Here is a 15713-nt window from a genome sequence, read left to right on the forward strand (position 1 = left end):
CACCCAGGACTGACTTCCTTTAGGATGACTGGTTGGATCTCCTTGCAGTCCAAGGGACTCTCAAGAGTCTTCTCCAACACCACAGTTCAAAAGCATCAATTCTTCAGTGCTCAGCTTTCTTCACAGTCCAACTGTCACATCCATACATGACCACTGGAAAAACATAGCCTTGACTAGATGGACCTTTGTTGACAAAGTAATGTCTCTGCTTTTGAATATGCTATCTAGGTTGGTCATAACTTTCCTTCCAAGGAGTAAGCATCTTTTAATTTCTTGGCTGCAATCACCATCTGCAGTGATTTTGGAGCCCCTCCAAAATAAAGTCAGCCACTGTTTCCCCATCTATTTGCATGAAGTGATGGGACTGGATGCCATGATTCAGTTTTCTGAATGTTGAGCTTTAAGCCAACTTTTTCACTCTCCTCTTTCACTTTCATCAAGAAACATAGCTCCAGTGTGTTCATGTATTTTCCTAGGACCCCCCAGAGTTAATAACTAGTTTAGCCAAGGCTGAAACATTCATTTATTGATTCCAAATTCTTGCTCCTCTCTGTTAGTCGCTCAGTCATATTCAACTCTTTGCAATCCTATGGACTGTAGCCTATCAGGCTCCAATGTCCATGAAATTCTCCAGACAAGAATACTGAAGTGGGTAGCCATCCACTTCCCCAGGAGGACTTCAGGACCCAGGGGTTGAACACTGGTCTCCTAAATTGCAGGCAGGCTCTTTGTCATCTGAGCCACCAGGAAAGCCCTTGCTCCTCTCAATACCCCTCCCCCCAAATCCATAGCAAATGAAAATGAATTTATTGAATAGAATTTTCAGGTTTTAGAAATTATCTTGAAAACTTTAAAATACACTGACATGGAAAGGATATATTATATTTGGACAAGGTTAAAGAGGGAGAAAATGGTTAGCTACAGAAGAAAATTTCTAACAAAACAAGGGTAGTCACCACTTACTGCCACTTGTATTACCCTAGCATCTCAATACCACTGTGACAGTTCATGGGTAAGCACAATGGTTCTAGCATTTGTTGCTATGAGAACACTGATTACATTTGTTTCTTTTCTATTTCAAGCTGCAGATTTCTCACTTTAGTATTTTTAATAGTCACAGAAGAATAATCTGTCCTGCTGATCACACGTCATTTCCCTGGCACACTGCAAAAAAAAAAAAAAAAAAAAAAAGGTCAAGATAAATTTTGTTCAAAATATTAAGTAACATAAGCAGAACAATAAATATTTCTATATATTCTTAAATTGTGGTAATATTTTCATATAGTGAAAAGCACAGATTTTAAATAAACATTTGATAACCCTTGATTGATGTAATCAATCATATAACTACCAATCAATCAAGATATAGAACATTTCTATCACCCCACCAAGTTTCTCCATGCCCCCTTTCAAACACTACCACTGAAAAGACAACCACTGTTTTGCTTTCTTTTTTGCTTATTCTTTATCATATAAACAGAATTATGGTTATAATTCTCCCCTGTATTGGTCTTTTACTCAACATATGATTTTGAGGTTTCTGCATGCTGTTTTTATGTATAAGCAGTGCATTCTTTGTTTTTACATTCCCCTGTTGATCAACATATGAACTGCTCTTACTTTTGGATTGTTATGAATGAAGACACTATAAATATTCTTGTGCATGCCTTTTTGTGGGTATAGATTTTCAGATCTCTTAGGTAAATATCCAGGAGAGTTGCAGGGTAGTAAAGTAGATGCATGTTTAATTTTATCAGGAAGTGCCAAAAAGTTTTCCAAAGGGGTTGTACCATTTTCTAATCCCTTCAACAACATAAGGGTTCAGCTGTACACATGCTCACCAAATTTTGATGTTTTCAGTATTTTTAGATTTAGTCATTCTAATCTAAATGGGTACATGGCAATATTTCATTTTGGTTTTAATTTGCAGTCCCTGATCACAGATAATATGCAGAAAATTTTCTTATGACAATTGGTTATTCCTACATATTTTTTGTAAAGTATCCACACAAGTCTCTTGCCCATTTAAAAATTTAGTTGTCTTTATTTTTGAAATTGATTTGAATGAGCTTATTATATATTCCAGATAAAAGCTACTTTGTCTGATATATGGTAATGAGAATAATTTCCCCCAAGGTGTTGCATATCTATTTACTTTCTTAATAGTGCTTCTTGATGAGGAATATGTATGTTTAACTGAGGTATTTACATATATTCAGATCAAAATATAAAACATTTCTATCTCCCCAGAAAGTTTTCTTATGACCAAATGTCTCTTTCCTAGTCAACCTCACACAGAAGCAACCACTCAACTGGTTTCTATCATCATGAGTTTGTTTTGCATATTTAAAACTTTCATATGAATGGACTCATTCATTTTCTTTCAATTAGCTTAATATTTCTAAAATTATTTATGGTCTTGAATGTAGCAACATTTCTTTCCTTTTTACTGAATGTATTGGTTGTTTATTATATTACTTCTTACCTTCCACTTTTGTCTATCCATTGATATAAATCTGGATCTTGTATTTGTCTATTACATTGCTATGATAATAATGTTACTATGAACACTTTAGTGAAAGGCTTTTTGTAGATACATAACAATGATAAATACCTATGAGTGGCATTGATAAGTTGTATTTAACATTTTAAGAAACTGTTGAACAGTTTTTTTAAGTGGTTGTACAATTTGACACTCTCATACCAATGGGTGAGACTTTTGGTTGTTCCACTCCCTCTCTAATATTTTAATTTTGTCAATCATTTTTGTCCTATGACTTCCTGTGGGTGTGTTACAGTATCTCCTGGAAGTTTTCATTTACATTACCTGGTATCTGATCATTTATAGTTTTTCATGTACTTACTGGCCACTCATATGTTTTAGTTTATATATTAATTTTGAGCAAGTGTCTGTGTGTGTGTTTTGCCCATTTTGTCTAAGTGACTTATTTTTTTTGGGGGGGGGTGGCATTTTATTATTGAGTTGCTGGAGCTTTTTTATTTTTTAATATGTAGTCCATCTAGAAATCCTTCTGAATCTGTAGCTCTACTTTCATATTGCTAATGGGACTACCTTAGTAGTTATTTTTATAATTTTGATGGAATCAAATTTGTAAATATGATGTTATGTATTTTGTGATGCCTTGCTTAAGAAAAATAAGAAATGAAAGAACCTGAGAATAAAAGAAAGAAGAAAGAGAGAAGGAGGGAGGGAAGAGGGAAGGAAGGGGAAAACCTTAGCCAAGATTATGAAAATATTCTATTTTTTCCTGTATTTGAGACTTTACGTTTAGGTCCATGGTCTTTCTCAAATTTATTTTTCTAAATTGTCTGAGATAAGAATCAAAGTTCTTTCTTTTTCCCACAAAAATATCAGTATCATTTATTACAGAAAAAAAATTAATTGAAAGCAGTTGCTTTTGACTCTTGGAAAAAGTTGTTTCACCAAATAGGCTCCGTGTCTATTTCTGGTTTCTCTATTAAGTCCCAGTACTCGATCTGTTTATTTTTTCCCACTGTCATACTATCTTACTATATTTAAAAATTTGATCTTGATTTCAGGTGAGGCAAAATCTCTAATGGTTCTTTTTTAAAACTTTGTTTATTTTAGTTCTTAACAAATACATTTTTAAATTACTATGTCATTTCTAGAAAAACCTGCTAGAGTTTCTACTGACATTGCTTTAGATCTTTAGATTTTGTGAAAAATAGACATTGTATTAGGTATTCCATTTTATAAACATGGTATATATATATATATGTGTGTGTGTGTGTGTGTGGTTCTTTATTTTCTCTGAAATATTTTTTAATTTTCAGTGTATAGATTTTTCACATCTTGCATTAAATTTTCCAGAAGTATTTGATACATTTTGTAAAGTTTACATAATTCAATACTTAATACCAAACAAGTTTTTCTAAGTATTTTAACAATAAAAGCAACCAACTTAACCTGATAAGTGTATCATCTAGAAACTTACAGTGCCATTTATTTAAGTGGTGAAATATGAGAAACAGTCTCATTAAAGAATACCTTGTAAAGTACAGGGCTTCCCTCATAGCTCAGTTGGTAAGGAATCCACCTGCAATGCAGAAGACCCTGGTTCAATTCCTGGGTTAGGAAGATCCCCCAGAGACAGGATGGGCTACCGACTCCAATATTCCTGGGCTTCCCTTGTGGCTCGGCTGGTAAAGAAACCTCCTGCAATGAGGGAGACCTGGGTTCGATCTCTAGGTTGGGAAGATCCCCTAGAGAAGGGAAAGGCTACCCACTCCAGTATCCTAGTCTGGAGAATTCCATGGACTGTATAGTCCATAAGGTCACAAAGAGTTGGACATGACTGAGCAACTTTCACTTGTAAAATACAAGTAGAGCTGCTGCTGCTGCTGCTAAGTCACTTCAGTCGTGTCCAACTCTGTGTGACCCGACCCCATAGACGGCAGCCCACCAGGCTCCCCCGTCCCTGGGATTCTCCAGGCAAGAACACTGGAGTGGGTTGCCATTTCCTTCTCCAATGCATGAAAGTGAAAAGTGAAAGTGAAGTTGCTCAGTCGTATCCGACTCGTAGCAACCCCATGAACTGCAGCCCACCAGGCTCCTCCATCTATGGGATTTTCCAGGCAGGAGTACTGGAGTGGGGTGCCATTGCCTTCTACGCAAGTAGAGCTAACGTGGTAATTTAAAAAGCTATTTGGATAGAGGATCAACCAATAAAAATCTAAAGTTTTCAACACACAGGTAAGAAAAATTGGGACATATTTTTAAAACCATCCCTCTCATAGTAGCAACAAAAATCTAGAACCTGCTTAAAGTTAATGTAGTCCAAAATATACTAGGCTTGCCTAATAGAATATGTGTGTGTGTGTTAGCTGCTCAGTCGTATCTGACTCTTTGTGACCTTGTGAACTGTAACCCACCAGGCTCATCTAACCATGGAATTCTCTAGGCAAGAATACTGGAGTGGGTTGCCATTTCCTTCTCCAGGGATCTTCCTGACCCGGGGATTGAAGCCAGGTCTCCTGCACTGCAGGTGAATGCTTTACCATCTGAACTACGAGGGAAGCCCACCTAATAGAATATACGTTATTTTATTTAAGAACATAAGAGATGTTCTGTAAAACTAGAGAAAACATTTCTACATGGGAAGACACAATATTGTAAAGATATATCATATTACCCTATAAATTGTGTGTGTGTGTGTGTGTATGTTATTAATGGTACCATTACAGGAATTAAATCAATCAATGAAAGTAAAGTTTAAAACTAGATCACTATATATGTAGAAATTAGTAAATGGTTAAGTGATTCTCTTGCCATTTGGAAAAGATGAATTATTCAATAAATGTTGATAAATTTAGCTTTCTATCTGGGAAGAGAAATTATATGCATGTGTCATATTATATGTGAAAATTTAATCAAGTTCTGTCAAAGATCTAAAGTTTAAAATGATACAACAAAATAAAATACTGGAATTAAAACATATAAAAACAGAGAAGCTCCAAAGTAAAGATCAAACAGATCTGACTGTCAAAAATGTAAAATTTTGTGTTATGAAGGATATTGTAAAAAAATTGTAAGAAAAGTAACATTGGAAAAAAATCCTGAATGTGTGTGTGTGTGTATGTGTGTATCTGTATATATATACATATGTGTGTATACATATGTGTCAATACAATAAACCCGTTCAAGGGTTGACATCCATATTTATAATTATAAAGAAGTCTTTACTCTCCTATTTCCTCCAAAATAAAGACAACCATGTAATACGATTTTTGTCCATCAGACTGGCAACACATTTTTGAAAGAGAAATAATATCTATCATTGATGGGATGTAAATAAATTGGCACATTTATAGCTCATTCATAGAATTGTAAATGGTGACATCCTTTGGATAGCAGTTTAGCAATATTTATAAAATGGGACATGCTCCTATTCCATGATGCAGCAATTTCTCTTCCAACAGTGCTTAGTTTGCAGATGAGAACACCCATTACAACATGGTTACTCAGGGCAGTAAGTTTGCAGACACCTACCAGCTCATTAATAGGCAAACAGACTATGCACTCTTTTATTTTAGTACAATACATTATCATGTATTAACTTGGGAAGTATTCCATAGTATGTTAAGTGAATAAAAGTAACTCCAATGCTCTATGATAAAATGTGTTTTTAAACCTCATATACATATATGGACATGATTTAAGCAGGAGTATGCATATTGATGGGGTTTCCTTTGTAGCTCAGCTGGTAAAGAATCTGCCTGCAATGCAGGAGACCCAGGTTCAGTTCCTGGGTTAAGTGGATCCCCTAGAGAAGGGATAGGCTACCCAATTCAGTGTTCATGGGTTTTCCTGGTGGCTCAGAAGGTGAATAATCCTCCTGCAATGTAGGAGACCTGGATTCCATCTCTGGGTTGGGAAGATCCCCTGGAGGAAGGCATGAAAACCCACTCCAGTATTTTTGCCTGGAGAATTCCCCAGTGACAAAGGAGCCTGGCAGGCTACAGTCTGTAGGGTTGCAAAGAGTCAGACATGACTGAACAAGTAAGCACAGCATTTCAAACCAACAGATGAATCTTCTGAAATAAAAAATAACTAATACAAATGAGCTAAATCAAACCAAGAAGCAAGAAGGAAGAGCCCACTGAGAATGTCATTGTTCTTTGCAAATTGCCTGCTGTGAGTGGCCATATCATATAAAACTAATTTTGCAGCTTTATGTGATTTGCTCATTTTTCCTGGTAACTTGGGCACTTCTGCCTACATCTCTGGACACACATTAGATGAATAACTACATAAGCAAAACTATCCAAAGGAGACAATTTATCCAGGTTAATTCAAAGAAGTGGGAAGATAGCACTTGCATCTATTTTATCCTTTATTAAAAATAGAGACTTTATTTCACAGATGAGAATGTCTAGGCACTGAAGCATTAAGTCACATGTCCAAAGTTACCCAGCTGGGAAGTATCAGAGATGAGGTTAGTTCTCACACACTCTGGTTCATAACTGGAACTGTCAGCCACCCCCCTATACTCTGCACTTCAGAGCTTGTTAGAACCTCAGTTCCCTCACCTCTGAGTGCGATGCCTGTCTTAGAGGGTAGCCATAAAGGAGTTAAATAGGATAAGCTAGGAGAGAGTGTGGAGTTTGTATGGCAATCTGTGCTTTTGTGAGTTGAGTTCCCCGTGAGTGTTAGTCATGACACCCACGTAAGAGCACAGAAGTGTTTATATGTTCTGCCTCCTCTCTAAGGCCTCTTCAAGCCAATGACATGACACAAATCCCTGAGACCCAGTGGTTCTCCTTTTAACACAAAAGCACTTGTCCCTTTGTGGCTCAACACTGTGGTAGAGGAAGCCAGGGGCTGCCCTCCTATGTCTCTATCCTCAGCATCTCCTTCTGCTTTTTCCATAATCTTGGGCTTCCCTGGCTGTCTACGTGATTCATATTAATGTGTAAACTTAAGACACACATGCACGGAGAGGCCAGACAGCCTGAAACACACATAGGCACAGGACAGAGCAGTCTTGAGCACAAAGCCAGGGTTCCAGCCAGTGAGGACCAGGATCCAAGGCAGGGCTCCTAGGAGGTACCCACAGGTGTGTGGAACCCTCACTGGGAGGCAAGGGCAGCCCTATTCAAATGCTTGCACAGGTCTGAGATCTTTTCCCTCTGGAATAACGCCCATATTATTCCTCCATTCTTCCAGTTCTTCATGAGTAGCTGTTATATGCTGGGCAGGAGTGAAAAGTCAGTGGTAAATCATGTCCCCTCCATGTCAGAGGCCAGGCCAGACAACACACAGCGTTATTGTTGTTAATACATCCACTAAGATGATCCAGAAACACAGCAAGAATTCTATATTTCTCCTAAAATAAACAATCCCTTGAAAACAGTTATGGTTACCAAAGGGGAAATGTAGGGGGAAGGGATAAATCGAAACTTGGGATTAACATATACACATTACTATATAGGATAGATAACAAACAAGGACTTACTGTATAGCACAAGGAACTCTCCTCAATATTCTGTGATAACCTATATGAGAAAAGAATAAGTATATATGTGTATATATATATATATATCTGAGATATATATATATCAGAATCACTTTGCTATACAACTGAAACTACCACAACATTTTAAATTAACTATACCCCAATAAAATTTTTTTAAAAAGAGAGACTTTAAAAGACAGCAGTTGTCCTGAAATCATCTCATAATGAACTATGAAATCTAGGAACTTCATCTCCTTCTATTGAATCTTAAGCATTGGCAAATGCCCATATTCCATCCTCTGCTGAGGAGAACTGGTTACTATAACAACCACTGCGGCAGTATTACTAACCACACACTCAAAAACAAAACCCACAACCTCAAACTGGTGAATATGTCTGTGTTCACAGTGTTATCAGGTAATTTAAAAATGGGCAGAAATGAAATAAAAAAGAGTGAAAATGAAGGGGTTTTGAAATTGGATGTTAACTCAGAAAGTATGTATAAACAAAATAGAGGACAGAAGAAACTGACAAAACAGCATATGGCAGCTTCCACCTCCTGCTCAGGCCACACTGTTCTCTTGGCTGGAGTTGGCGAGATGACAGTGTTACAGTTATGCAGAGAAGTAAGGTCACAGCCTCACTCTCCAGCTCATTTTGGGACTATGAGTGAAACAGGAAGAACTAAGTATGATGCCAGACAGAGCAATGATTATATGTCCCCAGAAATGCACCCTGATCTCACAATTAAGGCTACAGGGAGAGGTAAGAGAGATTGAATCAAAAGAACTACAAATTCTGAAGCTTTTATTTCTACTTGCTGTAAAATGGAGATAAAATTTCTTCTCCTTTCCTTATCACTATGAGTATAAAATTACATAATCTTCTTAGAAAGTGACTTAAAAGCTATTAAGCTTTATAAAATATAAGTAACATTTCTTACTACTAAAACTTAAATGACTAAATATCTGCAATTTATTGATAAAATATTTTGTCTTTTTTTAAAATACTGTCATTTCTCCTTTAATAACAAAAAAGTTTATCCTGTATCTGAAACTCAAACAATATCCTCCTTATACTTTTAATAAATTTAAGACCCTGTGAGTAAAAAAGTTAATGAATTACAAAGGAATTTAGAAAGATGGTAACAATAACCCTGTGTACAAGACAGCAAAAGAGACACTGATGTATAGAACAGTCTTATGGACTCTGTGAGAGAGGGAGAGGGTGGGAAGATTTGGGAGAATGGCATTGAAACATGTAAAATATCATGTATGAAACGAGTTGCCAGTCCAGGTTCGATGCACGATATTGGATGCTTGGGGCTGGTGCACTGGGACGACCCAGAGGGATGGAATGGGGAGGGAGGAGGGAGGAGGGTTCAGGATGGGGAACACATGTATACCTGTGGCGGATTCATTTTGATATTTGGCAAAACTAATACAATTATGTAAAGCTTAAAAATAAAATAAAATTTAAAAAAAATAAAAATAAATAAAATTTCCATATGACTTAAAAAAAAAAAGTGTATTCAAGTATGGGTGGCTGTAGCAAATTTTGAAAAAGAGTAAAGTCTGAGACTGTCAAAAATATATTCTCTAAATCTCAAAAGAAATACTAACTTTTGTTTAAATACTTCTATTACATGTATAATTGGCAGTCAACCAGCAACTTAATACTTTTTAGAATTTGACTATATTTAAAATGTCAAATTCTTGTTATGCTAAGTATATTTCCCTTCACATAAGACTGTAATGACCTAAAATGGTTTTACTCATTTAATGAAGCCATTTTTATAGCTGTGAGAGAGTAAGTATAAAAATTTCAATCTCATTTTAGCCCAGCTATTCTGAAACTAAGAAGTAGTCAAAATAGCTTGTTTTAAAGAGAAAAAAAAAAAGATGTCAAACCATCTTGTTTTGAGTTCATGTACACCTAGTTCTAAACCATAACAGAATTTTTAAAGCTAACTGGTAAACCTCTAAAAAGTAGAGATTTATAAAAAGAAAAGTTGGTAAGCATTAACTATAGAGCTGGATTATGTTCCTACAAACACCAGACTTTAAAATTCATAGATGACTGTCCTATTTGTTAAAATAGAGAACACTTGAATGATAGAACATGGCAAAGGGTGTGACTGTGTAGGTTTAGAAATAGTATCTGGGTTCTCTTTATCAAGTAATATCTGTAATTAGCTTTATGAATCACCTACCAGGTTAACAAAGACAGAGTCTATAGAAGACTAGGAGAAGAAAACTATACAGCCCACAGTTCCATCCCATAGCCTACACAATGTCAATTTCTACATCAATGATATAGCATTCTTGAGACTTCCTCAGTGGCCAGTAACTAAGACTCTGAGTTACCAATGCAGGGGACCCAGGTTCCATGCCTGGTTAGCAAACTAGATCCCAAATGCCACAACTAAGACCCAGAGCAGTCAAATAAGTAAATATCTTTAAATAATAATATAGCATCCCTTGTCACCATAAAATAATAGAGGGTTTCCAGGCTTTAGATTTGATGTGGTCTTATGTTCATGACAGTAAAAATAATTTTGACATAGATTATTTTTGAATTATTCTATAATTATGCATTCTGTTTCTTCCTACTGAAAAATTTTGTCAGGAATTTTTTTTTGTTTATAAGTTTTAATATTCCTAAGGAGATTCATATCTGCATTTTGTGTCTTTCACTGTAAAAAATACAGAAAAACAAATTTTACTAAACCAAGAAAAATGGAGATTCTTATCTAACTTTTGAAATTTGGGCCAATACTAGCCAAAAACGTGGCACAATTTCAGACAGCATTTTAAAAGCAAAAATGAACATAATATAAAATATTTTGTCAAAAGTACTAAGCCCTTTTGTCAATTTACCATTATTCATAAACTCTAGTTTGGTATTTGAAGTGCTCTCCCGTTCATTACTGTCACTCTATTTCAACGTATTTCCTATTATTTACCTACACAAATCACTCCAGCAGCTAATTATCCCCCATTCATGCCAGCTTCTATGTCTTTGTTCATTTAATTTCTCCTTGGAATACACTTTCTTATTATTCTTATTCACATTTGATTAATCCCCCACAGTTCAGGCAAATCCCTTCTTCTTAAAGTTTGGCTGTTTATGTCAGCTTTAAGAAACTTCTCCCTCTACCCAAATTTTAATATACCTAAAACTTATTGCTCATTTGGCACATATTATGGGCTACTGAATAGTATTCATCACTTGTGTGAAGGTCCTTTCCCTTTAACTGTGCTGCTCTAAAGCTGGAAATTCCACAAGAACTAACAAATTTTCTTGAGAACAAAAGCTATAATGATGATAACCAAATACATTTATGGGCCCAGCATTATATTTACTGTAGAGGAAAGATATAAAATCCAGTTCAAATCCAAATTCCATCATTTATTAGCTTTCACCAAAGTACTTAGTATTAGTGATTTCACAAATGCTGTCTCATTTAATGTTCAACATAACTAAGCATGGCAGCTTGTATCATTAGCTCAATTTTAAGACTAAAGGAAGTAAAGCCTGGATATCCCACCTAAGGACAGAAGCTGGTAAATAGAAGGGCCAGGATATCCCTTATGGAGAACCAGGGCTCTGGTTTTACCTAGAGAGAGGTGTATTAAACATACAGAAAGACAAAGGTTGGGTATACACTCAGCTAGCCTTTTACCTTGGAGAAGGCAATGGCATCCCACTCCAGTACTCTTGGCTGGAAAATCCCATGGATGGAGGAGCCTGGTAGGCTGCTGTCCATGGGGTTGCTAAGAGTCAGACACGACTGACCGACTTCACTTTCACTTTTCACTTTCATGCATTGGAGAAGGAAATGGCAACCCACTCCAGTGTTCTTGCCTGGAGAATCCCAGGGACGGGGGAGCCTGATGGGCTGCTGTCTATGGGGTCGCACAGAGTCAGACACAACTGAAGCGACTTAGCAGTAGCAGCAGCAGCCTTTTACCTGCTAGCAAAATGGATTTCAAAGTTATTTGGGGACTGACAAAGAAGAAGTGAGCCTTTCTAATTACAAGAAGAACCAGGCACATGAGATCAAAGGAATTTCTAACACTATCAACAAGCAGTTGTTAAAGGATCACTTCCTACTTGCTCTGCTGACACCAAAGCTAAAAACCAGGCTATTCTCCCTTACGCTGGGCACAGTTGGTTAAATCAGCTCTCAAATTTTCCCAAATCAATAAGGACAGGTCCTAATAGAGAAGGTCTGACAGTCAGCTAGAACCAGTTACAAGGGTAACTGTCTCCAACTACAACTGGGCTTTTGAAGTTGAAGCTGGTTTCCAATTAACCATGCAAAATTAAGGCAGAATGTATAAAAGGAGAACAAGAAAATAGCTCAAGCACTTTTGCTTTTTAATAGATTTGACCTTTTAAAAATTGAATTTAGTGACAGGCTATGCCAGAAGAAAGTCTGGAAGAAATAAAATTGCACAGTTCTAAAAATATGAAGTACACATTGTAATTTTAAAAAAAGCTTAAGCCACAATTCACCTCAGATGTCCTAAGTACCAATACCTCTTAATTTGATCATTAATACTCTCTAAATTGTGCAAATACTCTTCATCTGCTGCCTCTTTCTCTTTTAACAAGTTCCATTCCTACTGGCTGCACTATTAGATCCATTTTGTTATTACTTCACTGTGAGTACTAGATTGATGCTGGTTAATTTCCTCTAGGTTAAAGTTAACACTAAATGCTTATTTGTGTTGATATCTCATTTGCATTAAAGGCCAACGGTCAGACAGTGTATTATGGAGGTCAAACAAAGAAGACCTATATTCTATATATTATATTCTATATCTTGCCAGGAAAATACTTGTAAGGCATTGGGTAAGTCCCAACCTTTTTGGATCTCAGTTCTCTCATCTTAAGAACAAATAAAACTTGTTCTAGATTATAGCCAAGCATTAGAGTCTTTAATTTTATGTCTGTAAATCTACTCATCATGCACAGCTTCATAATAGTAATCTTATCTTCTTTACCTTTCTTTATCATCTTCTTTTATCTATTTGTGTTTCTTTATTAAGGGGCTTCCCAGGTGGCTCAGTGGTGAAGAACCTGCCTAACAATGTAGGAGATGTGGGTCCAATCCCTGGGTTGGTAAGATCTCCTGGAGAAGGAAATGGCAACCCACTCTAGTATTCTTGCCTGGGAAATCCCATGGACAGAGGAGCCTGGTGGGCTACAGTCCATGGGGTCACAAGAGAGTCAGACATGACTTAGTGACTAATCATCCCTTGAGATAATTTTCAAGCTTTCTCTTTTACTATTGTCACCCCTAAACACTTTCCTCTTTCATGAGATTTCAACTTAATTGTCAACACTTAATGATCAAACTCAGTTTTTTTCTAACAGTAAGTCTGACCCATCTATGACAGCTCATATTTGCTCAGCTGAATGTTTGCCACTTGCCTCAATGTTCCTATTTTCCAAGTAGACTTGTAGCCATAGTAATTGATTGACTATTTCAAATCACTCCTTTCCTCTGAATCTTCCCAGAATTTATTTTATTTTTTATTTATTTACAGTTGCCATAATGTGTTTTGTTAAAGTGTCTTCCAGGTCTTAAAGTTTATTCCTTCTTTGTGGCAGAGTGAATGGTCTTCATGAAACATTCAATTTTTTCCCTCACATTTTCCAGCCTCTTTGTAGCTAGGTAAGAGCATGTGAATATTTCAGGCTAACTGTCTGAAAAATAAGTGATGTGTCACTTCTGAGAAAAAGCATAAAAGAGTTCAACCTTCCAACTGTGTCTTCCACTAGAAGAATGCATGTGTCAAATTGTGACGTCTCCATTGACCTGAGTTCCCTAGGAATGCTATAGGCAAATCTCCCTAGTGGCCTAAGCCAGACATAGAGTGAAAGCAAAAACAAGCCTGTGTTTCAAGCCACTGAAAATCTACTGCTGGTACCTAAATAATACAGTCTTCAAATTTAGTCAAATGACTTTCAGTAAGGGACCATTTCTTTCATTGATTTTATGCTTCATTCCATACTATACGGTATAGACTTCTACAGAAATGTCAATAAATACTTTTGACTACATACCTTTTGTGTGTACTTTTTCATAAACATTATTGGTCCCAGAAAATGTAATGTAGTAAAAACAAAATCAATGGTAATGATTTAAAATGCTTCCTCATACCATTTTAAGTCATTTCAGAGTTTTAAAAGATAAATTAAAAAGTTTTTAAAGAAAGACAGCCATCTTATATATCTGTCAGAAATTAATCAGAGAAGCAGGACTCTTAGGAGTTATGTGATAAAGGATTTATGAAAATCAGATCTTACACAGTTTTTCCTTTATTTTCCTTCTAATTCCTAGCTGATGGGAAGTGAAAAATTCTTTAAATTCTCCAGCCAGAACTCTGAGCCACTTTTGAAAGAGAAAGGGCTATTAAACAAGGCAAACGAGCCCAGTGACGTATTATATTTTAATAATAGTGGCATCACTTACTGAGTGGTGTTATGCTCAGAAATGCTTTCGAAGTACTATCTCATGCTGTTACTTCAGTCATGTCTGACTCTGTGCAACCCTACCAGGCTCTTCTGTCTATGGGATTCTTCTGGCAAGAATACTGGAGCAGGTTGTCATTTTCTACTGTAGAGGATTTTTCCTATCCAGGAATGAACCCATGTCTCTTATATCTACCTGCATTGGCAGGTGGGTTCTTTACCACTAGTACCACCTGGGAAGCCCCTCCCCTTCCCAAAAAATGTGGAGTAAGCATGAGTTTAGTCCCATTATCCAGACTCTGATCCACAAAGTGAAACTACTCAAGTTCACTTATCCTACAAGTAGTGGATCCAACCTCCAAACCCAGGGGATAGTCTGGTGTCCATATCCTTTATAATGAAACTAATGATTTTTAAAACTGTATTTGCTGATTTTTTAAGAAGTTTTATAATTCCACTGTTTAGTTTCTAAATATTAGTAATCAATTTTAGCAGAATCAGATGTCTCCTAAAATAAAATCTGTAAGCATTAATAAGCAAAAAGGTATAAATGTGCGTATAAAATTGCTCCTTTTAAAACACAAACTGTCATGAAATATACATTCCCCTACAACCTGCTTTTAAAAAAAGGTTACTAATTTTCAATAACAGGTTAGAAAAAAATTATGTTTTTTTTTAATTTTATTTTATTTTTAAACTTTACATAACTGTATTAGTTTTGCCAAATATCAAAATGAATCCGCCACAGGTATACATGTGTTCCCCATCCTGAACCCTCCTCCCTCCTCCCTCCCCATTCCATCCCTCTGGGTCGTCCCAGTGCACCAGCCCCAAGCATCCAGTATCGTGCATCGAACCTGGACTGGCAACTTGTTTCATACATGATATATATTTTTTTATTATGGGTACCTAGACTTATACATCAGAGACGGCAATGACACCCCACTCCAGCACTCTTGCCTGGAAAATCCCATGGATGGAGGAGCCTGGTGGGCTGCAGTCCATGGGGTCGCTAAGAGTCAGACAAGACTCAGCGAGTTCACTTTCACTTTTCACTTTCATGTATTGGAGAAGGAAATGGCAACCCACTCCAGTGTTCTTGCCTGGAGAATCCCAGGGACGGGGGAGCCTCATGGGCTGCTGTCTATGGGGTCGCACAGAGTCAGACAGGACTGAAGCGACTTAGCAGACTTATACATTGATGTATCATAATCTGTTAACCAGCCCACT

General features: G+C 36.6%; 1 long non-coding RNA gene across 1 annotated transcript; it reads right to left on the reverse strand.

The window, feature by feature from the left end:
- Positions 1-859: 859 nt before the first annotated feature.
- LOC129647725 (uncharacterized) lies at positions 860-12255 on the reverse strand. Its single transcript, XR_008712462.1, has 4 exons — positions 11683-12255; positions 7998-8037; positions 4031-4079; positions 860-1164 (listed from the first exon to the last, which is right to left on the reverse strand). It is a non-coding gene; the product is annotated as an uncharacterized LOC129647725 (long non-coding RNA).
- Between the last annotated feature and the right edge of the window lie 3458 nt (positions 12256-15713).

The sequence above is a fragment of the Bubalus kerabau genome, chromosome 3 (assembly GCF_029407905.1).
Source record: "Bubalus kerabau isolate K-KA32 ecotype Philippines breed swamp buffalo chromosome 3, PCC_UOA_SB_1v2, whole genome shotgun sequence".
NCBI classification, from domain to species: Eukaryota; Metazoa; Chordata; class Mammalia; order Artiodactyla; family Bovidae; genus Bubalus; species Bubalus kerabau.